At 49.7% G+C, this 17,626-nt stretch overlaps 38 non-coding genes across 38 annotated transcripts; all 38 read left to right on the forward strand.

Moving 5' to 3' along the window:
• Positions 1-643: 643 nt before the first annotated feature.
• Positions 644-716, forward strand: TRNAR-ACG (transfer RNA arginine (anticodon ACG)). The gene has a single exon. It is a non-coding gene; the product is annotated as a tRNA-Arg (tRNA).
• Positions 717-724: 8 nt separating this feature from the next.
• On the forward strand, positions 725-796 carry TRNAH-GUG (transfer RNA histidin (anticodon GUG)). Its single transcript has one exon. It is a non-coding gene; the product is annotated as a tRNA-His (tRNA).
• A 705-nt stretch (positions 797-1,501) lies between these two features.
• Positions 1,502-1,574, forward strand: TRNAR-ACG (transfer RNA arginine (anticodon ACG)). The gene has a single exon. It is a non-coding gene; the product is annotated as a tRNA-Arg (tRNA).
• An 8-nt stretch (positions 1,575-1,582) lies between these two features.
• TRNAH-GUG (transfer RNA histidin (anticodon GUG)) lies at positions 1,583-1,654 on the forward strand. The gene has a single exon. It is a non-coding gene; the product is annotated as a tRNA-His (tRNA).
• Positions 1,655-2,359: 705 nt separating this feature from the next.
• On the forward strand, positions 2,360-2,432 carry TRNAR-ACG (transfer RNA arginine (anticodon ACG)). Its single transcript has one exon. It is a non-coding gene; the product is annotated as a tRNA-Arg (tRNA).
• Positions 2,433-2,440: 8 nt separating this feature from the next.
• TRNAH-GUG (transfer RNA histidin (anticodon GUG)) lies at positions 2,441-2,512 on the forward strand. Its single transcript has one exon. It is a non-coding gene; the product is annotated as a tRNA-His (tRNA).
• A 707-nt stretch (positions 2,513-3,219) lies between these two features.
• On the forward strand, positions 3,220-3,292 carry TRNAR-ACG (transfer RNA arginine (anticodon ACG)). The gene has a single exon. It is a non-coding gene; the product is annotated as a tRNA-Arg (tRNA).
• Positions 3,293-3,300: 8 nt separating this feature from the next.
• TRNAH-GUG (transfer RNA histidin (anticodon GUG)) lies at positions 3,301-3,372 on the forward strand. Its single transcript has one exon. It is a non-coding gene; the product is annotated as a tRNA-His (tRNA).
• A 707-nt stretch (positions 3,373-4,079) lies between these two features.
• TRNAR-ACG (transfer RNA arginine (anticodon ACG)) lies at positions 4,080-4,152 on the forward strand. Its single transcript has one exon. It is a non-coding gene; the product is annotated as a tRNA-Arg (tRNA).
• Positions 4,153-4,160: 8 nt separating this feature from the next.
• TRNAH-GUG (transfer RNA histidin (anticodon GUG)) lies at positions 4,161-4,232 on the forward strand. The gene has a single exon. It is a non-coding gene; the product is annotated as a tRNA-His (tRNA).
• Positions 4,233-4,937: 705 nt separating this feature from the next.
• TRNAR-ACG (transfer RNA arginine (anticodon ACG)) lies at positions 4,938-5,010 on the forward strand. The gene has a single exon. It is a non-coding gene; the product is annotated as a tRNA-Arg (tRNA).
• Positions 5,011-5,018: 8 nt separating this feature from the next.
• TRNAH-GUG (transfer RNA histidin (anticodon GUG)) lies at positions 5,019-5,090 on the forward strand. The gene has a single exon. It is a non-coding gene; the product is annotated as a tRNA-His (tRNA).
• A 705-nt stretch (positions 5,091-5,795) lies between these two features.
• Positions 5,796-5,868, forward strand: TRNAR-ACG (transfer RNA arginine (anticodon ACG)). Its single transcript has one exon. It is a non-coding gene; the product is annotated as a tRNA-Arg (tRNA).
• Positions 5,869-5,876: 8 nt separating this feature from the next.
• Positions 5,877-5,948, forward strand: TRNAH-GUG (transfer RNA histidin (anticodon GUG)). The gene has a single exon. It is a non-coding gene; the product is annotated as a tRNA-His (tRNA).
• Positions 5,949-6,653: 705 nt separating this feature from the next.
• TRNAR-ACG (transfer RNA arginine (anticodon ACG)) lies at positions 6,654-6,726 on the forward strand. The gene has a single exon. It is a non-coding gene; the product is annotated as a tRNA-Arg (tRNA).
• Positions 6,727-6,734: 8 nt separating this feature from the next.
• Positions 6,735-6,806, forward strand: TRNAH-GUG (transfer RNA histidin (anticodon GUG)). Its single transcript has one exon. It is a non-coding gene; the product is annotated as a tRNA-His (tRNA).
• A 705-nt stretch (positions 6,807-7,511) lies between these two features.
• Positions 7,512-7,584, forward strand: TRNAR-ACG (transfer RNA arginine (anticodon ACG)). Its single transcript has one exon. It is a non-coding gene; the product is annotated as a tRNA-Arg (tRNA).
• Positions 7,585-7,592: 8 nt separating this feature from the next.
• Positions 7,593-7,664, forward strand: TRNAH-GUG (transfer RNA histidin (anticodon GUG)). The gene has a single exon. It is a non-coding gene; the product is annotated as a tRNA-His (tRNA).
• A 705-nt stretch (positions 7,665-8,369) lies between these two features.
• On the forward strand, positions 8,370-8,442 carry TRNAR-ACG (transfer RNA arginine (anticodon ACG)). Its single transcript has one exon. It is a non-coding gene; the product is annotated as a tRNA-Arg (tRNA).
• Positions 8,443-8,450: 8 nt separating this feature from the next.
• Positions 8,451-8,522, forward strand: TRNAH-GUG (transfer RNA histidin (anticodon GUG)). Its single transcript has one exon. It is a non-coding gene; the product is annotated as a tRNA-His (tRNA).
• A 705-nt stretch (positions 8,523-9,227) lies between these two features.
• On the forward strand, positions 9,228-9,300 carry TRNAR-ACG (transfer RNA arginine (anticodon ACG)). Its single transcript has one exon. It is a non-coding gene; the product is annotated as a tRNA-Arg (tRNA).
• Positions 9,301-9,308: 8 nt separating this feature from the next.
• TRNAH-GUG (transfer RNA histidin (anticodon GUG)) lies at positions 9,309-9,380 on the forward strand. Its single transcript has one exon. It is a non-coding gene; the product is annotated as a tRNA-His (tRNA).
• A 705-nt stretch (positions 9,381-10,085) lies between these two features.
• On the forward strand, positions 10,086-10,158 carry TRNAR-ACG (transfer RNA arginine (anticodon ACG)). Its single transcript has one exon. It is a non-coding gene; the product is annotated as a tRNA-Arg (tRNA).
• An 8-nt stretch (positions 10,159-10,166) lies between these two features.
• Positions 10,167-10,238, forward strand: TRNAH-GUG (transfer RNA histidin (anticodon GUG)). The gene has a single exon. It is a non-coding gene; the product is annotated as a tRNA-His (tRNA).
• A 705-nt stretch (positions 10,239-10,943) lies between these two features.
• Positions 10,944-11,016, forward strand: TRNAR-ACG (transfer RNA arginine (anticodon ACG)). The gene has a single exon. It is a non-coding gene; the product is annotated as a tRNA-Arg (tRNA).
• An 8-nt stretch (positions 11,017-11,024) lies between these two features.
• Positions 11,025-11,096, forward strand: TRNAH-GUG (transfer RNA histidin (anticodon GUG)). Its single transcript has one exon. It is a non-coding gene; the product is annotated as a tRNA-His (tRNA).
• A 707-nt stretch (positions 11,097-11,803) lies between these two features.
• TRNAR-ACG (transfer RNA arginine (anticodon ACG)) lies at positions 11,804-11,876 on the forward strand. The gene has a single exon. It is a non-coding gene; the product is annotated as a tRNA-Arg (tRNA).
• An 8-nt stretch (positions 11,877-11,884) lies between these two features.
• On the forward strand, positions 11,885-11,956 carry TRNAH-GUG (transfer RNA histidin (anticodon GUG)). The gene has a single exon. It is a non-coding gene; the product is annotated as a tRNA-His (tRNA).
• A 705-nt stretch (positions 11,957-12,661) lies between these two features.
• Positions 12,662-12,734, forward strand: TRNAR-ACG (transfer RNA arginine (anticodon ACG)). Its single transcript has one exon. It is a non-coding gene; the product is annotated as a tRNA-Arg (tRNA).
• Positions 12,735-12,742: 8 nt separating this feature from the next.
• Positions 12,743-12,814, forward strand: TRNAH-GUG (transfer RNA histidin (anticodon GUG)). The gene has a single exon. It is a non-coding gene; the product is annotated as a tRNA-His (tRNA).
• A 705-nt stretch (positions 12,815-13,519) lies between these two features.
• On the forward strand, positions 13,520-13,592 carry TRNAR-ACG (transfer RNA arginine (anticodon ACG)). The gene has a single exon. It is a non-coding gene; the product is annotated as a tRNA-Arg (tRNA).
• An 8-nt stretch (positions 13,593-13,600) lies between these two features.
• Positions 13,601-13,672, forward strand: TRNAH-GUG (transfer RNA histidin (anticodon GUG)). Its single transcript has one exon. It is a non-coding gene; the product is annotated as a tRNA-His (tRNA).
• Positions 13,673-14,369: 697 nt separating this feature from the next.
• TRNAR-ACG (transfer RNA arginine (anticodon ACG)) lies at positions 14,370-14,442 on the forward strand. Its single transcript has one exon. It is a non-coding gene; the product is annotated as a tRNA-Arg (tRNA).
• Positions 14,443-15,227: 785 nt separating this feature from the next.
• Positions 15,228-15,300, forward strand: TRNAR-ACG (transfer RNA arginine (anticodon ACG)). Its single transcript has one exon. It is a non-coding gene; the product is annotated as a tRNA-Arg (tRNA).
• Positions 15,301-15,308: 8 nt separating this feature from the next.
• On the forward strand, positions 15,309-15,380 carry TRNAH-GUG (transfer RNA histidin (anticodon GUG)). Its single transcript has one exon. It is a non-coding gene; the product is annotated as a tRNA-His (tRNA).
• Positions 15,381-16,083: 703 nt separating this feature from the next.
• TRNAR-ACG (transfer RNA arginine (anticodon ACG)) lies at positions 16,084-16,156 on the forward strand. Its single transcript has one exon. It is a non-coding gene; the product is annotated as a tRNA-Arg (tRNA).
• Positions 16,157-16,941: 785 nt separating this feature from the next.
• TRNAR-ACG (transfer RNA arginine (anticodon ACG)) lies at positions 16,942-17,014 on the forward strand. Its single transcript has one exon. It is a non-coding gene; the product is annotated as a tRNA-Arg (tRNA).
• Positions 17,015-17,022: 8 nt separating this feature from the next.
• TRNAH-GUG (transfer RNA histidin (anticodon GUG)) lies at positions 17,023-17,094 on the forward strand. The gene has a single exon. It is a non-coding gene; the product is annotated as a tRNA-His (tRNA).
• Positions 17,095-17,626: the final 532 nt, after the last annotated feature.

Raw genomic sequence — 17,626 nt, forward strand, 5'->3', positions numbered from 1 at the left:
AGGTACACAAGGAGCAGGAAGTCTCTCTCTCTCTCTCTCTCTAAGACCGCTTCTTGCAACCAGCACCAACTCTGTGATATAGGATACCTTGATACTATCCTAGCGTCGGTCGATTACAATGTGGCAGGCCGTAGTCAGATCACTAAAGGATTGGTCAACAGGCCAAGGTGTATCCTGCCATGTCATGCTACACCCGCTGTAACACAAACTTGGGGCCATGCGAACTCTACAACAGTGGCCTTTGAAGGTAACAGCAGAGAGTGAAAAGTCTTTCTTTGAAGGCCAGTGGGATGTACATTTTGGACAGCGAGGACCACTGCTTTTCGAGAGGCACGAAAGTAGGCAGCCATCTATGTGGAAGTGAAACAACCGTCCTATAAGGTGGAGGGGTTTCCTTCAACACCACCTGTGGGCCACATAGAATGAGATTGTAACATTATTAGCCTTTGCCATTTTCACAACTATCGAGCAGCCATAAGCAGTGATGTGACAGCAACTGAGAAGGCCTGAGCACTTTCCTTTCCATTAGAAATTCAGCAGAAAGTTAGCCGTTTATCTCTGGAATGGCTGAGATGGTGTCGATTGGCTTCTGCAGCTAGAATGCCCTTTGTGAAGGCTTAGCAAAGAGTCAGGGCCAGGTGCAGGGCCAGTGGCGCAATGGATAACGCGTCTGACTACGGATCAGAAGATTGTAGGTTCGACTCCTACCTGGCTCGTTGACAATGCCGTGATCGTATAGTGGTTAGTACTCTGCGTTGTGGCCGCAGCAACCCCGGTTCGAATCCGGGTCACGGCATCTTTATGCGCTGGATGAAGTGTAATGTCCACAGTCACGCCCATGCCAGTTCGGACCCCTGAAGGTACACAAGGAGCAGGAAGTCTCTCTCTCTCTCTCTCTCTAAGACCGCTTCTTGCAACCAGCACCAACTCTGTGATATAGGATACCTTGATACTATCCTAGCGTCGGTCGATTACAATGTGGCAGGCCGTAGTCAGATCACTAAAGGATTGGTCAACAGGCCAAGGTGTATCCTGCCATGTCATGCTACACCCGCTGTAACACAAACTTGGGGCCATGCGAACTCTACAACAGTGGCCTTTGAAGGTAACAGCAGAGAGTGAAAAGTCTTTCTTTGAAGGCCAGTGGGATGTACATTTTGGACAGCGAGGACCACTGCTTTTCGAGAGGCACGAAAGTAGGCAGCCATCTATGTGGAAGTGAAACAACCGTCCTATAAGGTGGAGGGGTTTCCTTCAACACCACCTGTGGGCCACATAGAATGAGATTGTAACATTATTAGCCTTTGCCATTTTCACAACTATCGAGCAGCCATAAGCAGTGATGTGACAGCAACTGAGAAGGCCTGAGCACTTTCCTTTCCATTAGAAATTCAGCAGAAAGTTAGCCGTTTATCTCTGGAATGGCTGAGATGGTGTCGATTGGCTTCTGCAGCTAGAATGCCCTTTGTGAAGGCTTAGCAAAGAGTCAGGGCCAGGTGCAGGGCCAGTGGCGCAATGGATAACGCGTCTGACTACGGATCAGAAGATTGTAGGTTCGACTCCTACCTGGCTCGTTGACAATGCCGTGATCGTATAGTGGTTAGTACTCTGCGTTGTGGCCGCAGCAACCCCGGTTCGAATCCGGGTCACGGCATCTTTATGCGCTGGATGAAGTGTAATGTCCACAGTCACGCCCATGCCAGTTCGGACCCCTGAAGGTACACAAGGAGCAGGAAGTCTCTCTCTCTCTCTCTCTCTAAGACCGCTTCTTGCAACCAGCACCAACTCTGTGATATAGGATACCTTGATACTATCCTAGCGTCGGTCGATTACAATGTGGCAGGCCGTAGTCAGATCACTAAAGGATTGGTCAACAGGCCAAGGTGTATCCTGCCATGTCATGCTACACCCGCTGTAACACAAACTTGGGGCCATGCGAACTCTACAACAGTGGCCTTTGAAGGTAACAGCAGAGAGTGAAAAGTCTTTCTTTGAAGGCCAGTGGGATGTACATTTTGGACAGCGAGGACCACTGCTTTTCGAGAGGCACGAAAGTAGGCAGCCATCTATGTGGAAGTGAAACAACCGTCCTATAAGGTGGAGGGGTTTCCTTCAACACCACCTGTGGGCCACATAGAATGAGATTGTAACATTATTAGCCTTTGTCATTTTCACAACTATCGAGCAGCCATAAGCAGTGATGTGACAGCAACTGAGAAGGCCTGAGCACTTTCCTTTCCATTAGAAATTCAGCAGAAAGTTAGCCGTTTATCTCTGGAATGGCTGAGATGGTGTCGATTGGCTTCTGCAGCTAGAATGCCCTTTGTGAAGGCTTAGCAAAGAGTCAGGGCCAGGTGCAGGGCCAGTGGCGCAATGGATAACGCGTCTGACTACGGATCAGAAGATTGTAGGTTCGACTCCTACCTGGCTCGTTGACAATGCCGTGATCGTATAGTGGTTAGTACTCTGCGTTGTGGCCGCAGCAACCCCGGTTCGAATCCGGGTCACGGCATCTTTATGCGCTGGATGAAGTGTAATGTCCACAGTCACGCCCATGCCAGTTCGGACCCCTGAAGGTACACAAGGAGCAGGAAGTCTCTCTCTCTCTCTCTCTCTCTAAGACCGCTTCTTGCAACCAGCACCAACTCTGTGATATAGGATACCTTGATACTATCCTAGCGTCGGTCGATTACAATGTGGCAGGCCGTAGTCAGATCACTAAAGGATTGGTCAACAGGCCAAGGTGTATCCTGCCATGTCATGCTACACCCGCTGTAACACAAACTTGGGGCCATGCGAACTCTACAACAGTGGCCTTTGAAGGTAACAGCAGAGAGTGAAAAGTCTTTCTTTGAAGGCCAGTGGGATGTACATTTTGGACAGCGAGGACCACTGCTTTTCGAGAGGCACGAAAGTAGGCAGCCATCTATGTGGAAGTGAAACAACCGTCCTATAAGGTGGAGGGGTTTCCTTCAACACCACCTGTGGGCCACATAGAATGAGATTGTAACATTATTAGCCTTTGCCATTTTCACAACTATCGAGCAGCCATAAGCAGTGATGTGACAGCAACTGAGAAGGCCTGAGCACTTTCCTTTCCATTAGAAATTCAGCAGAAAGTTAGCCGTTTATCTCTGGAATGGCTGAGATGGTGTCGATTGGCTTCTGCAGCTAGAATGCCCTTTGTGAAGGCTTAGCAAAGAGTCAGGGCCAGGTGCAGGGCCAGTGGCGCAATGGATAACGCGTCTGACTACGGATCAGAAGATTGTAGGTTCGACTCCTACCTGGCTCGTTGACAATGCCGTGATCGTATAGTGGTTAGTACTCTGCGTTGTGGCCGCAGCAACCCCGGTTCGAATCCGGGTCACGGCATCTTTATGCGCTGGATGAAGTGTAATGTCCACAGTCACGCCCATGCCAGTTCGGACCCCTGAAGGTACACAAGGAGCAGGAAGTCTCTCTCTCTCTCTCTCTCTCTAAGACCGCTTCTTGCAACCAGCACCAACTCTGTGATATAGGATACCTTGATACTATCCTAGCGTCGGTCGATTACAATGTGGCAGGCCGTAGTCAGATCACTAAAGGATTGGTCAACAGGCCAAGGTGTATCCTGCCATGTCATGCTACACCCGCTGTAACACAAACTTGGGGCCATGCGAACTCTACAACAGTGGCCTTTGAAGGTAACAGCAGAGAGTGAAAAGTCTTTCTTTGAAGGCCAGTGGGATGTACATTTTGGACAGCGAGGACCACTGCTTTTCGAGAGGCACGAAAGTAGGCAGCCATCTATGTGGAAGTGAAACAACCGTCCTATAAGGTGGAGGGGTTTCCTTCAACACCACCTGTGGGCCACATAGAATGAGATTGTAACATTATTAGCCTTTGCCATTTTCACAACTATCGAGCAGCCATAAGCAGTGATGTGACAGCAACTGAGAAGGCCTGAGCACTTTCCTTTCCATTAGAAATTCAGCAGAAAGTTAGCCGTTTATCTCTGGAATGGCTGAGATGGTGTCGATTGGCTTCTGCAGCTAGAATGCCCTTTGTGAAGGCTTAGCAAAGAGTCAGGGCCAGGTGCAGGGCCAGTGGCGCAATGGATAACGCGTCTGACTACGGATCAGAAGATTGTAGGTTCGACTCCTACCTGGCTCGTTGACAATGCCGTGATCGTATAGTGGTTAGTACTCTGCGTTGTGGCCGCAGCAACCCCGGTTCGAATCCGGGTCACGGCATCTTTATGCGCTGGATGAAGTGTAATGTCCACAGTCACGCCCATGCCAGTTCGGACCCCTGAAGGTACACAAGGAGCAGGAAGTCTCTCTCTCTCTCTCTCTCTAAGACCGCTTCTTGCAACCAGCACCAACTCTGTGATATAGGATACCTTGATACTATCCTAGCGTCGGTCGATTACAATGTGGCAGGCCGTAGTCAGATCACTAAAGGATTGGTCAACAGGCCAAGGTGTATCCTGCCATGTCATGCTACACCCGCTGTAACACAAACTTGGGGCCATGCGAACTCTACAACAGTGGCCTTTGAAGGTAACAGCAGAGAGTGAAAAGTCTTTCTTTGAAGGCCAGTGGGATGTACATTTTGGACAGCGAGGACCACTGCTTTTCGAGAGGCACGAAAGTAGGCAGCCATCTATGTGGAAGTGAAACAACCGTCCTATAAGGTGGAGGGGTTTCCTTCAACACCACCTGTGGGCCACATAGAATGAGATTGTAACATTATTAGCCTTTGCCATTTTCACAACTATCGAGCAGCCATAAGCAGTGATGTGACAGCAACTGAGAAGGCCTGAGCACTTTCCTTTCCATTAGAAATTCAGCAGAAAGTTAGCCGTTTATCTCTGGAATGGCTGAGATGGTGTCGATTGGCTTCTGCAGCTAGAATGCCCTTTGTGAAGGCTTAGCAAAGAGTCAGGGCCAGGTGCAGGGCCAGTGGCGCAATGGATAACGCGTCTGACTACGGATCAGAAGATTGTAGGTTCGACTCCTACCTGGCTCGTTGACAATGCCGTGATCGTATAGTGGTTAGTACTCTGCGTTGTGGCCGCAGCAACCCCGGTTCGAATCCGGGTCACGGCATCTTTATGCGCTGGATGAAGTGTAATGTCCACAGTCACGCCCATGCCAGTTCGGACCCCTGAAGGTACACAAGGAGCAGGAAGTCTCTCTCTCTCTCTCTCTCTAAGACCGCTTCTTGCAACCAGCACCAACTCTGTGATATAGGATACCTTGATACTATCCTAGCGTCGGTCGATTACAATGTGGCAGGCCGTAGTCAGATCACTAAAGGATTGGTCAACAGGCCAAGGTGTATCCTGCCATGTCATGCTACACCCGCTGTAACACAAACTTGGGGCCATGCGAACTCTACAACAGTGGCCTTTGAAGGTAACAGCAGAGAGTGAAAAGTCTTTCTTTGAAGGCCAGTGGGATGTACATTTTGGACAGCGAGGACCACTGCTTTTCGAGAGGCACGAAAGTAGGCAGCCATCTATGTGGAAGTGAAACAACCGTCCTATAAGGTGGAGGGGTTTCCTTCAACACCACCTGTGGGCCACATAGAATGAGATTGTAACATTATTAGCCTTTGCCATTTTCACAACTATCGAGCAGCCATAAGCAGTGATGTGACAGCAACTGAGAAGGCCTGAGCACTTTCCTTTCCATTAGAAATTCAGCAGAAAGTTAGCCGTTTATCTCTGGAATGGCTGAGATGGTGTCGATTGGCTTCTGCAGCTAGAATGCCCTTTGTGAAGGCTTAGCAAAGAGTCAGGGCCAGGTGCAGGGCCAGTGGCGCAATGGATAACGCGTCTGACTACGGATCAGAAGATTGTAGGTTCGACTCCTACCTGGCTCGTTGACAATGCCGTGATCGTATAGTGGTTAGTACTCTGCGTTGTGGCCGCAGCAACCCCGGTTCGAATCCGGGTCACGGCATCTTTATGCGCTGGATGAAGTGTAATGTCCACAGTCACGCCCATGCCAGTTCGGACCCCTGAAGGTACACAAGGAGCAGGAAGTCTCTCTCTCTCTCTCTCTCTAAGACCGCTTCTTGCAACCAGCACCAACTCTGTGATATAGGATACCTTGATACTATCCTAGCGTCGGTCGATTACAATGTGGCAGGCCGTAGTCAGATCACTAAAGGATTGGTCAACAGGCCAAGGTGTATCCTGCCATGTCATGCTACACCCGCTGTAACACAAACTTGGGGCCATGCGAACTCTACAACAGTGGCCTTTGAAGGTAACAGCAGAGAGTGAAAAGTCTTTCTTTGAAGGCCAGTGGGATGTACATTTTGGACAGCGAGGACCACTGCTTTTCGAGAGGCACGAAAGTAGGCAGCCATCTATGTGGAAGTGAAACAACCGTCCTATAAGGTGGAGGGGTTTCCTTCAACACCACCTGTGGGCCACATAGAATGAGATTGTAACATTATTAGCCTTTGCCATTTTCACAACTATCGAGCAGCCATAAGCAGTGATGTGACAGCAACTGAGAAGGCCTGAGCACTTTCCTTTCCATTAGAAATTCAGCAGAAAGTTAGCCGTTTATCTCTGGAATGGCTGAGATGGTGTCGATTGGCTTCTGCAGCTAGAATGCCCTTTGTGAAGGCTTAGCAAAGAGTCAGGGCCAGGTGCAGGGCCAGTGGCGCAATGGATAACGCGTCTGACTACGGATCAGAAGATTGTAGGTTCGACTCCTACCTGGCTCGTTGACAATGCCGTGATCGTATAGTGGTTAGTACTCTGCGTTGTGGCCGCAGCAACCCCGGTTCGAATCCGGGTCACGGCATCTTTATGCGCTGGATGAAGTGTAATGTCCACAGTCACGCCCATGCCAGTTCGGACCCCTGAAGGTACACAAGGAGCAGGAAGTCTCTCTCTCTCTCTCTCTCTAAGACCGCTTCTTGCAACCAGCACCAACTCTGTGATATAGGATACCTTGATACTATCCTAGCGTCGGTCGATTACAATGTGGCAGGCCGTAGTCAGATCACTAAAGGATTGGTCAACAGGCCAAGGTGTATCCTGCCATGTCATGCTACACCCGCTGTAACACAAACTTGGGGCCATGCGAACTCTACAACAGTGGCCTTTGAAGGTAACAGCAGAGAGTGAAAAGTCTTTCTTTGAAGGCCAGTGGGATGTACATTTTGGACAGCGAGGACCACTGCTTTTCGAGAGGCACGAAAGTAGGCAGCCATCTATGTGGAAGTGAAACAACCGTCCTATAAGGTGGAGGGGTTTCCTTCAACACCACCTGTGGGCCACATAGAATGAGATTGTAACATTATTAGCCTTTGCCATTTTCACAACTATCGAGCAGCCATAAGCAGTGATGTGACAGCAACTGAGAAGGCCTGAGCACTTTCCTTTCCATTAGAAATTCAGCAGAAAGTTAGCCGTTTATCTCTGGAATGGCTGAGATGGTGTCGATTGGCTTCTGCAGCTAGAATGCCCTTTGTGAAGGCTTAGCAAAGAGTCAGGGCCAGGTGCAGGGCCAGTGGCGCAATGGATAACGCGTCTGACTACGGATCAGAAGATTGTAGGTTCGACTCCTACCTGGCTCGTTGACAATGCCGTGATCGTATAGTGGTTAGTACTCTGCGTTGTGGCCGCAGCAACCCCGGTTCGAATCCGGGTCACGGCATCTTTATGCGCTGGATGAAGTGTAATGTTCACAGTCACGCCCATGCCAGTTCGGACCCCTGAAGGTACACAAGGAGCAGGAAGTCTCTCTCTCTCTCTCTCTCTAAGACCGCTTCTTGCAACCAGCACCAACTCTGTGATATAGGATACCTTGATACTATCCTAGCGTCGGTCGATTACAATGTGGCAGGCCGTAGTCAGATCACTAAAGGATTGGTCAACAGGCCAAGGTGTATCCTGCCATGTCATGCTACACCCGCTGTAACACAAACTTGGGGCCATGCGAACTCTACAACAGTGGCCTTTGAAGGTAACAGCAGAGAGTGAAAAGTCTTTCTTTGAAGGCCAGTGGGATGTACATTTTGGACAGCGAGGACCACTGCTTTTCGAGAGGCACGAAAGTAGGCAGCCATCTATGTGGAAGTGAAACAACCGTCCTATAAGGTGGAGGGGTTTCCTTCAACACCACCTGTGGGCCACATAGAATGAGATTGTAACATTATTAGCCTTTGCCATTTTCACAACTATCGAGCAGCCATAAGCAGTGATGTGACAGCAACTGAGAAGGCCTGAGCACTTTCCTTTCCATTAGAAATTCAGCAGAAAGTTAGCCGTTTATCTCTGGAATGGCTGAGATGGTGTCGATTGGCTTCTGCAGCTAGAATGCCCTTTGTGAAGGCTTAGCAAAGAGTCAGGGCCAGGTGCAGGGCCAGTGGCGCAATGGATAACGCGTCTGACTACGGATCAGAAGATTGTAGGTTCGACTCCTACCTGGCTCGTTGACAATGCCGTGATCGTATAGTGGTTAGTACTCTGCGTTGTGGCCGCAGCAACCCCGGTTCGAATCCGGGTCACGGCATCTTTATGCGCTGGATGAAGTGTAATGTCCACAGTCACGCCCATGCCAGTTCGGACCCCTGAAGGTACACAAGGAGCAGGAAGTCTCTCTCTCTCTCTCTCTCTAAGACCGCTTCTTGCAACCAGCACCAACTCTGTGATATAGGATACCTTGATACTATCCTAGCGTCGGTCGATTACAATGTGGCAGGCCGTAGTCAGATCACTAAAGGATTGGTCAACAGGCCAAGGTGTATCCTGCCATGTCATGCTACACCCGCTGTAACACAAACTTGGGGCCATGCGAACTCTACAACAGTGGCCTTTGAAGGTAACAGCAGAGAGTGAAAAGTCTTTCTTTGAAGGCCAGTGGGATGTACATTTTGGACAGCGAGGACCACTGCTTTTCGAGAGGCACGAAAGTAGGCAGCCATCTATGTGGAAGTGAAACAACCGTCCTATAAGGTGGAGGGGTTTCCTTCAACACCACCTGTGGGCCACATAGAATGAGATTGTAACATTATTAGCCTTTGCCATTTTCACAACTATCGAGCAGCCATAAGCAGTGATGTGACAGCAACTGAGAAGGCCTGAGCACTTTCCTTTCCATTAGAAATTCAGCAGAAAGTTAGCCGTTTATCTCTGGAATGGCTGAGATGGTGTCGATTGGCTTCTGCAGCTAGAATGCCCTTTGTGAAGGCTTAGCAAAGAGTCAGGGCCAGGTGCAGGGCCAGTGGCGCAATGGATAACGCGTCTGACTACGGATCAGAAGATTGTAGGTTCGACTCCTACCTGGCTCGTTGACAATGCCGTGATCGTATAGTGGTTAGTACTCTGCGTTGTGGCCGCAGCAACCCCGGTTCGAATCCGGGTCACGGCATCTTTATGCGCTGGATGAAGTGTAATGTCCACAGTCACGCCCATGCCAGTTCGGACCCCTGAAGGTACACAAGGAGCAGGAAGTCTCTCTCTCTCTCTCTCTCTAAGACCGCTTCTTGCAACCAGCACCAACTCTGTGATATAGGATACCTTGATACTATCCTAGCGTCGGTCGATTACAATGTGGCAGGCCGTAGTCAGATCACTAAAGGATTGGTCAACAGGCCAAGGTGTATCCTGCCATGTCATGCTACACCCGCTGTAACACAAACTTGGGGCCATGCGAACTCTACAACAGTGGCCTTTGAAGGTAACAGCAGAGAGTGAAAAGTCTTTCTTTGAAGGCCAGTGGGATGTACATTTTGGACAGCGAGGACCACTGCTTTTCGAGAGGCACGAAAGTAGGCAGCCATCTATGTGGAAGTGAAACAACCGTCCTATAAGGTGGAGGGGTTTCCTTCAACACCACCTGTGGGCCACATAGAATGAGATTGTAACATTATTAGCCTTTGCCATTTTCACAACTATCGAGCAGCCATAAGCAGTGATGTGACAGCAACTGAGAAGGCCTGAGCACTTTCCTTTCCATTAGAAATTCAGCAGAAAGTTAGCCGTTTATCTCTGGAATGGCTGAGATGGTGTCGATTGGCTTCTGCAGCTAGAATGCCCTTTGTGAAGGCTTAGCAAAGAGTCAGGGCCAGGTGCAGGGCCAGTGGCGCAATGGATAACGCGTCTGACTACGGATCAGAAGATTGTAGGTTCGACTCCTACCTGGCTCGTTGACAATGCCGTGATCGTATAGTGGTTAGTACTCTGCGTTGTGGCCGCAGCAACCCCGGTTCGAATCCGGGTCACGGCATCTTTATGCGCTGGATGAAGTGTAATGTCCACAGTCACGCCCATGCCAGTTCGGACCCCTGAAGGTACACAAGGAGCAGGAAGTCTCTCTCTCTCTCTCTCTCTAAGACCGCTTCTTGCAACCAGCACCAACTCTGTGATATAGGATACCTTGATACTATCCTAGCGTCGGTCGATTACAATGTGGCAGGCCGTAGTCAGATCACTAAAGGATTGGTCAACAGGCCAAGGTGTATCCTGCCATGTCATGCTACACCCGCTGTAACACAAACTTGGGGCCATGCGAACTCTACAACAGTGGCCTTTGAAGGTAACAGCAGAGAGTGAAAAGTCTTTCTTTGAAGGCCAGTGGGATGTACATTTTGGACAGCGAGGACCACTGCTTTTCGAGAGGCACGAAAGTAGGCAGCCATCTATGTGGAAGTGAAACAACCGTCCTATAAGGTGGAGGGGTTTCCTTCAACACCACCTGTGGGCCACATAGAATGAGATTGTAACATTATTAGCCTTTGCCATTTTCACAACTATCGAGCAGCCATAAGCAGTGATGTGACAGCAACTGAGAAGGCCTGAGCACTTTCCTTTCCATTAGAAATTCAGCAGAAAGTTAGCCGTTTATCTCTGGAATGGCTGAGATGGTGTCGATTGGCTTCTGCAGCTAGAATGCCCTTTGTGAAGGCTTAGCAAAGAGTCAGGGCCAGGTGCAGGGCCAGTGGCGCAATGGATAACGCGTCTGACTACGGATCAGAAGATTGTAGGTTCGACTCCTACCTGGCTCGTTGACAATGCCGTGATCGTATAGTGGTTAGTACTCTGCGTTGTGGCCGCAGCAACCCCGGTTCGAATCCGGGTCACGGCATCTTTATGCGCTGGATGAAGTGTAATGTCCACAGTCACGCCCATGCCAGTTCGGACCCCTGAAGGTACACAAGGAGCAGGAAGTCTCTCTCTCTCTCTCTCTCTCTAAGACCGCTTCTTGCAACCAGCACCAACTCTGTGATATAGGATACCTTGATACTATCCTAGCGTCGGTCGATTACAATGTGGCAGGCCGTAGTCAGATCACTAAAGGATTGGTCAACAGGCCAAGGTGTATCCTGCCATGTCATGCTACACCCGCTGTAACACAAACTTGGGGCCATGCGAACTCTACAACAGTGGCCTTTGAAGGTAACAGCAGAGAGTGAAAAGTCTTTCTTTGAAGGCCAGTGGGATGTACATTTTGGACAGCGAGGACCACTGCTTTTCGAGAGGCACGAAAGTAGGCAGCCATCTATGTGGAAGTGAAACAACCGTCCTATAAGGTGGAGGGGTTTCCTTCAACACCACCTGTGGGCCACATAGAATGAGATTGTAACATTATTAGCCTTTGCCATTTTCACAACTATCGAGCAGCCATAAGCAGTGATGTGACAGCAACTGAGAAGGCCTGAGCACTTTCCTTTCCATTAGAAATTCAGCAGAAAGTTAGCCGTTTATCTCTGGAATGGCTGAGATGGTGTCGATTGGCTTCTGCAGCTAGAATGCCCTTTGTGAAGGCTTAGCAAAGAGTCAGGGCCAGGTGCAGGGCCAGTGGCGCAATGGATAACGCGTCTGACTACGGATCAGAAGATTGTAGGTTCGACTCCTACCTGGCTCGTTGACAATGCCGTGATCGTATAGTGGTTAGTACTCTGCGTTGTGGCCGCAGCAACCCCGGTTCGAATCCGGGTCACGGCATCTTTATGCGCTGGATGAAGTGTAATGTCCACAGTCACGCCCATGCCAGTTCGGACCCCTGAAGGTACACAAGGAGCAGGAAGTCTCTCTCTCTCTCTCTCTCTAAGACCGCTTCTTGCAACCAGCACCAACTCTGTGATATAGGATACCTTGATACTATCCTAGCGTCGGTCGATTACAATGTGGCAGGCCGTAGTCAGATCACTAAAGGATTGGTCAACAGGCCAAGGTGTATCCTGCCATGTCATGCTACACCCGCTGTAACACAAACTTGGGGCCATGCGAACTCTACAACAGTGGCCTTTGAAGGTAACAGCAGAGAGTGAAAAGTCTTTCTTTGAAGGCCAGTGGGATGTACATTTTGGACAGCGAGGACCACTGCTTTTCGAGAGGCACGAAAGTAGGCAGCCATCTATGTGGAAGTGAAACAACCGTCCTATAAGGTGGAGGGGTTTCCTTCAACACCACCTGTGGGCCACATAGAATGAGATTGTAACATTATTAGCCTTTGCCATTTTCACAACTATCGAGCAGCCATAAGCAGTGATGTGACAGCAACTGAGAAGGCCTGAGCACTTTCCTTTCCATTAGAAATTCAGCAGAAAGTTAGCCGTTTATCTCTGGAATGGCTGAGATGGTGTCGATTGGCTTCTGCAGCTAGAATGCCCTTTGTGAAGGCTTAGCAAAGAGTCAGGGCCAGGTGCAGGGCCAGTGGCGCAATGGATAACGCGTCTGACTACGGATCAGAAGATTGTAGGTTCGACTCCTACCTGGCTCGTTGACAATGCCGTGATCGTATAGTGGTTAGTACTCTGCGTTGTGGCCGCAGCAACCCCGGTTCGAATCCGGGTCACGGCATCTTTATGCGCTGGATGAAGTGTAATGTCCACAGTCACGCCCATGCCAGTTCGGACCCCTGAAGGTACACAAGGAGCAGGAAGTCTCTCTCTCTCTCTCTCTCTAAGACCGCTTCTTGCAACCAGCACCAACTCTGTGATATAGGATACCTTGATACTATCCTAGCGTCGGTCGATTACAATGTGGCAGGCCGTAGTCAGATCACTAAAGGATTGGTCAACAGGCCAAGGTGTATCCTGCCATGTCATGCTACACCCGCTGTAACACAAACTTGGGGCCATGCGAACTCTACAACAGTGGCCTTTGAAGGTAACAGCAGAGAGTGAAAAGTCTTTCTTTGAAGGCCAGTGGGATGTACATTTTGGACAGCGAGGACCACTGCTTTTCGAGAGGCACGAAAGTAGGCAGCCATCTATGTGGAAGTGAAACAACCGTCCTATAAGGTGGAGGGGTTTCCTTCAACACCACCTGTGGGCCACATAGAATGAGATTGTAACATTATTAGCCTTTGCCATTTTCACAACTATCGAGCAGCCATAAGCAGTGATGTGACAGCAACTGAGAAGGCCTGAGCACTTTCCTTTCCATTAGAAATTCAGTAGAAAGTTAGCCGTTTATCTCTGGAATGGCTGAGATGGTGTCGATTGGCTTCTGCAGCTAGAATGCCCTTTGTGAAGGCTTAGCAAAGAGTCAGGGCCAGGTGCAGGGCCAGTGGCGCAATGGATAACGCGTCTGACTACGGATCAGAAGATTGTAGGTTCGACTCCTACCTGGCTCGTTGACAATGCCGTGATCGTATAGTGGTTAGTACTCTGCGTTGTGGCCGCAGCAACCCCGGTTCGAATCCGGGTCACGGCATCTTTATGCGCTGGATGAAGTGTAATGTCCACAGTCACGCCCATGCCAGTTCGGACCCCTGAAGGTACACAAGGAGCAGGAAGTCTCTCTCTCTCTAAGACCGCTTCTTGCAACCAGCACCAACTCTGTGATATAGGATACCTTGATACTATCCTAGCGTCGGTCGATTACAATGTGGCAGGCCGTAGTCAGATCACTAAAGGATTGGTCAACAGGCCAAGGTGTATCCTGCCATGTCATGCTACACCCGCTGTAACACAAACTTGGGGCCATGCGAACTCTACAACAGTGGCCTTTGAAGGTAACAGCAGAGAGTGAAAAGTCTTTCTTTGAAGGCCAGTGGGATGTACATTTTGGACAGCGAGGACCACTGCTTTTCGAGAGGCACGAAAGTAGGCAGCCATCTATGTGGAAGTGAAACAACCGTCCTATAAGGTGGAGGGGTTTCCTTCAACACCACCTGTGGGCCACATAGAATGAGATTGTAACATTATTAGCCTTTGCCATTTTCACAACTATCGAGCAGCCATAAGCAGTGATGTGACAGCAACTGAGAAGGCCTGAGCACTTTCCTTTCCATTAGAAATTCAGCAGAAAGTTAGCCGTTTATCTCTGGAATGGCTGAGATGGTGTCGATTGGCTTCTGCAGCTAGAATGCCCTTTGTGAAGGCTTAGCAAAGAGTCAGGGCCAGGTGCAGGGCCAGTGGCGCAATGGATAACGCGTCTGACTACGGATCAGAAGATTGTAGGTTCGACTCCTACCTGGCTCGTTGACAATGCCGTGATTGTATAGTGGTTAGTACTCTGCGTTGTGGCCGCAGCAACCCCGGTTCGAATCCGGGTCACGGCATCTTTATGCGCTGGATGAAGTGTAATGTCCACAGTCACGCCCATGCCAGTTCGGACCCCTGAAGGTACACAAGGAGCAGGAAGTCTCTCTCTCTCTCTCTCTCTAAGACCGCTTCTTGCAACCAGCACCAACTCTGTGATATAGGATACCTTGATACTATCCTAGCGTCGGTCGATTACAATGTGGCAGGCCGTAGTCAGATCACTAAAGGATTGGTCAACAGGCCAAGGTGTATCCTGCCATGTCATGCTACACCCGCTGTAACACAAACTTGGGGCCATGCGAACTCTACAACAGTGGCCTTTGAAGGTAACAGCAGAGAGTGAAAAGTCTTTCTTTGAAGGCCAGTGGGATGTACATTTTGGACAGCGAGGACCACTGCTTTTCGAGAGGCACGAAAGTAGGCAGCCATCTATGTGGAAGTGAAACAACCGTCCTATAAGGTGGAGGGGTTTCCTTCAACACCACCTGTGGGCCACATAGAATGAGATTGTAACATTATTAGCCTTTGCCATTTTCACAACTATCGAGCAGCCATAAGCAGTGATGTGACAGCAACTGAGAAGGCCTGAGCACTTTCCTTTCCATTAGAAATTCAGCAGAAAGTTAGCCGTTTATCTCTGGAATGGCTGAGATGGTGTCGATTGGCTTCTGCAGCTAGAATGCCCTTTGTGAAGGCTTAGCAAAGAGTCAGGGCCAGGTGCAGGGCCAGTGGCGCAATGGATAACGCGTCTGACTACGGATCAGAAGATTGTAGGTTCGACTCCTACCTGGCTCGTTGACAATGCCGTGATCGTATAGTGGTTAGTACTCTGCGTTGTGGCCGCAGCAACCCCGGTTCGAATCCGGGTCACGGCATCTTTATGCGCTGGATGAAGTGTAATGTCCACAGTCACGCCCATGCCAGTTCGGACCCCTGAAGGTACACAAGGAGCAGGAAGTCTCTCTCTCTCTCTCTCTAAGACCGCTTCTTGCAACCAGCACCAACTCTGTGATATAGGATACCTTGATACTATCCTAGCGTCGGTCGATTACAATGTGGCAGGCCGTAGTCAGATCACTAAAGGATTGGTCAACAGGCCAAGGTGTATCCTGCCATGTCATGCTACACCCGCTGTAACACAAACTTGGGGCCATGCGAACTCTACAACAGTGGCCTTTGAAGGTAACAGCAGAGAGTGAAAAGTCTTTCTTTGAAGGCCAGTGGGATGTACATTTTGGACAGCGAGGACCACTGCTTTTCGAGAGGCACGAAAGTAGGCAGCCATCTATGTGGAAGTGAAACAACCGTCCTATAAGGTGGAGGGGTTTCCTTCAACACCACCTGTGGGCCACATAGAATGAGATTGTAACATTATTAGCCTTTGCCATTTTCACAACTATCGAGCAGCCATAAGCAGTGATGTGACAGCAACTGAGAAGGCCTGAGCACTTTCCTTTCCATTAGAAATTCAGCAGAAAGTTAGCCGTTTATCTCTGGAATGGCTGAGATGGTGTCGATTGGCTTCTGCAGCTAGAATGCCCTTTGTGAAGGCTTAGCAAAGAGTCAGGGCCAGGTGCAGGGCCAGTGGCGCAATGGATAACGCGTCTGACTACGGATCAGAAGATTGTAGGTTCGACTCCTACCTGGCTCGTTGACAATGCTGTGATCGTATAGTGGTTAGTACTCTGCGTTGTGGCCGCAGCAACCCCGGTTCGAATCCGGGTCACGGCATCTTTATGCGCTGGATGAAGTGTAATGTCCACAGTCACGCCCATGCCAGTTCGGACCCCTGAAGGTACACAAGGAGCAGGAAGTCTCTCTCTCTCTCTCTCTCTAAGACCGCTTCTTGCAACCAGCACCAACTCTGTGATATAGGATACCTTGATACTATCCTAGCGTCGGTCGATTACAATGTGGCAGGCCGTAGTCAGATCACTAAAGGATTGGTCAACAGGCCAAGGTGTATCCTGCCATGTCATGCTACACCCGCTGTAACACAAACTTGGGGCCATGCGAACTCTACAACAGTGGCCTTTGAAGGTAACAGCAGAGAGTGAAAAGTCTTTCTTTGAAGGCCAGTGGGATGTACATTTTGGACAGCGAGGACCACTGCTTTTCGAGAGGCACGAAAGTAGGCAGCCATCTATGTGGAAGTGAAACAACCGTCCTATAAGGTGGAGGGGTTTCCTTCAACACCACCTGTGGGCCACATAGAATGAGATTGTAACATTATTAGCCTTTGTCATTTTCACAACTATCGAGCAGCCATAAGCAGTGATGTGACAGCAACTGAGAAGGCCTGAGCACTTTCCTTTCCATTAGAAATTCAGCAGAAAGTTAGCCGTTTATCTCTGGAATGGCTGAGATGGTGTCGATTGGCTTCTGCAGCTAGAATGCCCTTTGTGAAGGCTTAGCAAAGAGTCAGGGCCAGGTGCAGGGCCAGTGGCGCAATGGATAACGCGTCTGACTACGGATCAGAAGATTGTAGGTTCGACTCCTACCTGGCTCGTTGACAATGCCGTGATCGTATAGTGGTTAGTACTCTGCGTTGTGGCCGCAGCAACCCCGGTTCGAATCCGGGTCACGGCATCTTTATGCGCTGGATGAAGTGTAATGTCCACAGTCACGCCCATGCCAGTTCGGACCCCTGAAGGTACACAAGGAGCAGGAAGTCTCTCTCTCTCTCTCTCTCTCTAAGACCGCTTCTTGCAACCAGCACCAACTCTGTGATATAGGATACCTTGATACTATCCTAGCGTCGGTCGATTACAATGTGGCAGGCCGTAGTCAGATCACTAAAGGATTGGTCAACAGGCCAAGGTGTATCCTGCCATGTCATGCTACACCCGCTGTAACACAAACTTGGGGCCATGCGAACTCTACAACAGTGGCCTTTGAAGGTAACAGCAGAGAGTGAAAAGTCTTTCTTTGAAGGCCAGTGGGATGTACATTTTGGACAGCGAGGACCACTGCTTTTCGAGAGGCACGAAAGTAGGCAGCCATCTATGTGGAAGTGAAACAACCGTCCTATAAGGTGGAGGGGTTTCCTTCAACACCACCTGTGGGCCACATAGAATGAGATTGTAACATTATTAGCCTTTGCCATTTTCACAACTATCGA

This window comes from Lithobates pipiens, unplaced genomic scaffold (genome assembly GCF_037356315.1).
Source record: "Lithobates pipiens isolate NorthernLeopardFrog02 unplaced genomic scaffold, aLitPip1_a1.2 Scaffold_8, whole genome shotgun sequence".
Classification (NCBI taxonomy): Eukaryota; Metazoa; Chordata; class Amphibia; order Anura; family Ranidae; genus Lithobates; species Lithobates pipiens.